Source organism: Notechis scutatus, chromosome 9 (assembly GCF_049901735.1).
Source record: "Notechis scutatus isolate UNSWTSFEM ecotype Mainland chromosome 9, rNotScu1.2, whole genome shotgun sequence".
Classification (NCBI taxonomy): Eukaryota; Metazoa; Chordata; class Lepidosauria; order Squamata; family Elapidae; genus Notechis; species Notechis scutatus.
This window is the reverse complement of record NC_142017.1, coordinates 19,783,430-19,790,231: the sequence shown is the minus strand read 5'-3', so window position 1 is coordinate 19,790,231 and position 6,802 is coordinate 19,783,430. Positions and strand designations below refer to the sequence as shown.

Genomic DNA, 6,802 nt, shown 5'->3' with positions numbered 1-6,802 from the left:
TCTGAGGTTTACAGCCAGTGGGGTCTGATTATTAGAGCCATATCCCCAGTAAACTGTCAGGTTTTCCTTTACTGACATCTGTCAGAAATGGTGTAGGGTCTCCTTCTTGGTTGCAATGAGGGGTTGGACTAGATGATCTTCAAGGTCCCTTCCAACTCTGTGGTTCTGTTCTGTTCTTTATGCTTTTGATGTTTGGTGGTTTTTATGCTATTCCCCTTATTATTATTTTTATTATTTTTTTGAGGCAAAGTGAGATGTTCAGGCTGGATCTGGCATTTTTTATTTTCACATTGAGTCCTTCCAAAGGGTCTGGGATAGACAGATCCTGTTGCTTGATACACAATAACAGAGTTGGGAGGGACCTTGTAGGTCATCTAGTCCAACCCCGCGCCCAAGCTGGAGACCCTCCACCATTTCTGACAGATGTCAGTAAATGAAAACTTGACCACTCCACCCCAAGCTGGAGACTCTATTACACCATCTTCGATGGTCTCGAAGTTTCTTCTCTTTTTTTTATGGGCGTCTTGCGGACGATCAGCGAAACGCGGGTCGAAAAGGAATCGCATCCAGATGGGCGCTAAGACCCAGAGGACACCGCCGATCCCTTTCCCGCCGCGGCGAGCCCGTTGTCTCCGACAAAAGAACCCAGCAAAGGAATATTAATAGCGGCCACTGAACGCCCAACTACGCCTGCGCAAACAACCTTCCTCGTAAAATAAGGGACGTCACCAGCCTGTTTTGCAAATTTTGTATGAGAGAAAAGACCCGATTGGCTAAGCAGTCAGGATGGCCGAGCGGTCTAAGGCGCTGCGTTCAGGTCGCAGTCTCCCCTGGAGGCGTGGGTTCGAATCCCACTTCTGACAAATGCTCATTTTTGCTTTTATTTTTGCAGAAGGTCTCTCGATTTTCTTCCTTTACCAGCCGCCACCAAAGCCCCGAATCTCAGCAGGCGAGGGGGAAAAACCGCCAACTTCAACTGCTCCGGGCTTGGGAAGTAGCGCCTGTGCTCCCTCCGAATTAAGAGCGGCCCCGTGTAAACGGCTGCGTCCGAATCCGGATAGACAAGGCTTAAAACAGAAAAATTGGACCGCGTCCGGGTCCTTCGTCTTCCATGGCTTCTCGGTTACTCCTCTTGATTGCAGCCTTCCAAAGCCAGTATATACACAGAAATTTGCTATATCTATCTATCTATCTATCTATCTATCTATCTATCTATCTATCTATCTATCTATCTAATCTATCTATCTATCTAGTAGAGAGAGAGAGAGAGAGAGAGAGGTTGAGATGATAGAGATATAGAGATAGATAGTTATAGTTATTTATTTATTTATTTATTTATTTATTTATTTTATTTGATTTGCCAATTGTTTACAAGATAATAAGTATAAGTGTATACATAGTGTATACATAGTTGTGAATACATGAAATGGGTACATATAAGAAAAATAAAAGAATAAGAGAAACAATAGGACAGGGACGGTAGGCACATTGGTGCGCTTATGCACGCCCCTACAGACCTCTTAGGAAAGGGGTGAGGTCAATAGTAGACAGTCTAAGGTTAAAGTTTTTGGGGTTTGGGGAAGAAACTACAGAGTCGGTAGAGTATTCCAGACATTGACCACTCTATTGCTGAAGTCGTATTTCCTGCAATCAAGTTTGGTGCGGTTTACTTTGAGTTTGTATCTATTGTGTGCTCTTGTGTTGTTATGGTTGAAGCTGAAGTATTCATTGACAGGTAGGACATTGCAATGTATGATTTTATATACCATGCTTAAATCAGACCGAAGACGGTGTAATTCAAGGTTTTCTAGTTCTAGAATTTCAAGTCTGGTGGCATAAGGTATTCTACAGCGGTAGAGGAGTGGAGAACTCTTCTTGTGAAATATTTCTGGACTTTCTCAATTGTGCTAATATCAGATACGTAATGTGGGTTCCAGACTGATGAACTGTATTCAAGTATTGGTCTAGCAATGTTTTGTATGCTCTGGTTAGTAGTGTGATATTACCAGAGAAAAAGCTACGTAGGATTAGGTTAACAACTCTTAATGCCTTTTTGGCTATGTAGTTGCAGTGGGCTCTAGCACTTAGATCATTAGAGGTGAGTATTCCAAGGTCCTTTACAGAGCTTGGGTCATCAACAAGTTCTTGACTATTCAGCTTGTATTTTATTTTCTGATTTTTTTTTGCCAATATGTAAGACAGAGCATTTATTTGTTGAGATTTGAAGTTATAGTTATAGTTATATTGTGTGTGTGTGTGTGTGTGTGTATATATATATAATCCAAAGTTCCAAAGTTATAATACTCAAACAAACGAACACAGACAATGCAGAGTTAAAGGTTTCTGTTTACTCAGTCCTTGGCAGTCTTCCTAGAATCTGTCTGGCAAGTCCGACTGACTATAAATCACGACGCTGCATCCAAGAGGGTCAAACGTATTCTTCCGAGTCCCAAAAAGCACTTTGCTCCAAGCAAAGATTGAGAGCCAGCACGCCTCCTTAAATCCCCTGGAGGGGCGTGTCAGTCTCTCTAATTAATCCCTGGCTTGAGGTCTCCTTTCAGATTGTGATTGACATTTCAATCTTCTTCTAGTCCTAGCATCAAGCCAGCATCCGTCAGTCTTGTCCTCACTCGAAGCCTCTGGCTCATTCTGTGGATTAGCTGCTGACATCCCAGGCATGAATGAAGTAGAAGGTTCTGGAGACTACCGTCTCTCCGACACTCTCTCATCCTCTTGGCTCACATCTGTGTCCTCTGATAAATCAGACTCCACATTCACAGCAGGCTCAAACCTTCCATCTTCAGATGCATCAGATTCAAAACTCCTAGCAGGCTCAATCCTTTCAGTCACAACATGTATGTATGTATGTATGTATGCATGCATGCATGCATGCATGCATGTATGTATGGTATTCAGCTTTGTTCGAGTATTTTCCCACGTCATTATAGTTGTGCTTTTAAAGTTGTAGCAATGTTTCGGCAGAATCTCATCCGCCATCATCAGGCTTCTGTATTGTGTTTGTCTGTGAGTCAGACTTTCACAGCCATTTCTGTTTTAAATTTGGTGCTAGCCTACTGCTGTGCCAGAATGGTTTTTTCTTCATCCTGATTGGTTGGGAGTCTTGGTCTGTGTTTATTGGTCTTGGAGTTTGCTGTGTTCTGCTTGATTGGTGTTTCTAATATCTTCTGTCTGTTTTCTGGCTTTTTTTTGTCTTGATTGGTTGGCAACATTGTGTTCCTCTATTGGGGAAGGGGGCGTCTGTTTGTGCCCAGGTGTTTGCCTGGCTTGTGATCTGGAGATTTTTTTTGTTTGAGAGTGCAGGCTTCCAGATAATTGACAGTCTGGTGGGGTCATCTCTTCTATTCATGCTTTCAGGTCTTTTTTCAATCTCTATGGCTTCTCTGATAGTTCTGTGGCTGGGGTTTTCTATAGTGGCTAGGGTTTTGGTGCCATTGAAATCGATGCTATGACCTGTTGCTTTCATGTGTTGGACTAGTGAGGAAGTGTGTTCCAGCTTTTTTACTGCATTTTTGTGTTCATCCAGGCGGGTACTTATTCTTCTATTGGTCTGTCCAATGTATGTGGCCGGGCAAGATGCACAGGGGACTTTGTGTATGCCTTGGTTTTCCAGGTCAATTTTATCTTTGGGGTTTCTAAGGATGGCTGCTATTTTTCTGTCTGTTTTGAAGGCAGTCTTGATGTGATGCCTGTATAGTATCTTACTAATTTTGTCTGTAGTGCCTCTTATGTAGGGCAGGACAGCTGTTCCATGGGTCTGTTCATCTTCTGGGTCTCTATTATGTCTCAGTGTGTTTTTGTGGATCAAGTTGGTGATTTTGCTTTGTGGAAGCCGTTGGCTGTCAGTACTTTAGTCAGGGTGCATAGTTCAGTCTTTATGTGCGTCTTGTCTGCCAGGCATTTGGTTCTGGCAGTTAGTGTTTTGGCCATGGAGTTCATCTGTGCTGGGTGGTGGTGGGATTGGGCATTGAGGTAGTGGTGGTATGTGTTTTCTTCTGGTATATGGTGTGTCCTAGTGTGCCATCTACAAAAAAACAAATGGCAAACCTGCACTCTCAAACAAAAAAATCTCCACATCACAAGCCAGGCAAATACCTGGGCACAAACAGACTCCCCCTGATACCTCCAGCTCAAACACACCCCAACCAGGCACCCAGACGAAACCTAGCTTCCTAATAAATGATAGCCGTCCATTTACTCGGAGCCAAGCCGCACTAAAAGCCTCCAATACAGGAAACACAATGTTGCCAGCCAATCAAGACAAAAAAAGCTACACAACAGACAGAAGATATTAGAAACACCAATCAAGCAGAACACAGCAAACTCCAAGACCAATAAACACAGACCAAGACTCCCAACCAATCAGGATGAAGAAAAAACCATTCTGGCACAGCAGTAGGCTAGCCCCAAATTTAAAACTGAAACGGCTGTGAAAGTCTGACTCACAGATGAACACAATACAGAAGCCTGATGATGGCAGATGAGATCCTGCCGAAACGTTGCTACAACTTTAAAAGCACAACTACAATGACGTGGGAAAATACCCGAGCAAAGCTGAATACCATACATATATATATATATATATATATATACACACATATACACACACATACATACATACACACACAAAACTAATTGGTTAACTAAAGTTAACTAAAACTAATACATAATTAATAAAACTAGTTAACTAATTAGTTTTATTAATTATGTGTGTATTAGTGTATTAACTAAGTTAACTAAAACTAATACACACACACAAGCATCCTACAAATTTCTGTGCTTTTTCACCCTCTGAAGACCCCTTTCGGTTGCAGCCTTTTTCCTTTCCAGGGAAAAGCTAATAGAAGAGAACTCTGAGGAGGTGGGAAAAGGGACGTTCCTTTTATTTATTAAAAAAAACAGGCATTAGTTTGTTGGTTTATTTCTTTTCATTAATTTGTTGGGGTCTGTACTGTCTGCAGCAAAGCACATCCATGCAGCTTATTATAACCATCCAGGAAAACCCAAATGTCCTGTTTGAGAGACCAAAAGTGGCCAGAGGTGGAACAAATTTTTTTTCCTAATGAATAATGATTGACTTCTGTTGATAAAATCTAATGCTTTCTTTAATTTTTCATAACACACAGAGTTCACACACAAGGAGAGAGACATACAGCCAGTTAGAGAAATAAAGAGATAGAAAAAATATAGATTAAATAATTAGACGGATGGATGAATGGATAGATGAATGGATGGATGAAAAATAGAGACAGATATACTGTAGATAGATGATAGAGACAGAGATAGAGATAGATAGATAGAGATAAATAGATAGATATAGATTGAGATAGATTGATAGATAGATGATACATAGAAATAGGTAGATGGATGGATGGATGGATGGATGGATGGATGGGTGGATGGATGGATGGATGGATGGATAGATGGATGGATGGATAGATGGATGGATAGATAGATGGATAGATAGATGGATAGGGATAGATAGGTGGATGGATGATAGATAGAGACAGAGATAGAGATAGATAGAGACAGATAGAGATAGATAGATGATAGATATAAATAGATAGATATAGATTGAGATAGATTGATAGATGATAGATAGATGATTGATACAGATAGATAGGTAGGTAGGTGGGTAGGTAGACAAACAGACAGAAATATATAAAGCAGAATAAAGTACACATAGATATACACAGAAAAATAGAGATAGAAGAAAGATAAATGAATGAATTAAAGTTAGATAGACAGACACACAGACACACAGACAGACACACAGACAGACAGATGATAGTTATAGGCAGAGCCTACCATGACCATATTTTTTGGAAAACAAATAAAGGACAATCCTGCTAAAGAGGTAAATGTGAAAGAGGTTCAGGACAAGAAATGTTTATCACTTTGCTTCACAAAGGAGAATTCAAGAGCAAACTGAAGAAAGTAATCGAAATAAATATATAATCTAAAGAATAGCTTTTTGAAGTAAAGGGCTGTCCCTTTATGACCCTACAATATAGATAGATATATAAAAGGAAAGACCTATTTGAAGGGAGGGAGGGAGGGAAAGAGGGAGGTGGCTACATTATGAGAATGAAGGAACTATTTACTGACTAGGAGTGAATTCCAGAATGTCTTTTCATATCAAAACTGAGCCCAGGGCTCCTTTCAGCAGGGATTTGCAGAACGTTACAGAAAGGTGACTCTGGGGGCGCTGTGTTAAATGGGGACGTTTCAGGGGTCCCTCCTCCTCCTCCTCCTCCTCAGGGGCCACAGACTATGGGAAACTGCAACATCACCAATGCTAAAAGTGCGAGTGGGGTTTGCAGGGAGGAGGAGAGGGAGGAAGGAAGGAGGAGGGGAGGGGAGGAGGAGGAAGAGGACAACTATACAGTCCTTGATGCTCTTTGATCTTTGTGGTTGCTTGCAAACATTTCATTACCCAGGTAACTTCATCAGTGCTAGAAGGGAGTGGGGTTTGCAAGGAATAGCATCAGGCATTTCACCTTTCAAATTTGATTCGTAACTGCTGGCTAATTTTATATTCTGGGTTTCAACCCCTACCAATATCAAGGCTGGGTCCCAAGGGCCGGCTTCCCTCAACTTACTGAACCCAACCACTTAAAGAGATACTCATTTTAATCATACTCCCTCTCCCCCGTTTTTTTGCTTAGCCTGTAAGTGACTCCCTTGCGGTTAATATACTGGTGCAACAGATTGTAACCAAGGTAACTCCACATCTGCGGATTAGGCTTCAGTCGGGGGAGTTCACCTCTCAGAGGAAGATACA

At 41.5% G+C, this 6,802-nt stretch overlaps 1 non-coding gene across 1 annotated transcript; it reads left to right on the top strand.

Annotated features, from left to right (window-relative positions):
- Positions 1 to 780: 780 nt before the first annotated feature.
- Positions 781 to 863, top strand: TRNAL-CAG (transfer RNA leucine (anticodon CAG)). The gene has a single exon. It is a non-coding gene; the product is annotated as a tRNA-Leu (tRNA).
- Positions 864 to 6,802: the final 5,939 nt, after the last annotated feature.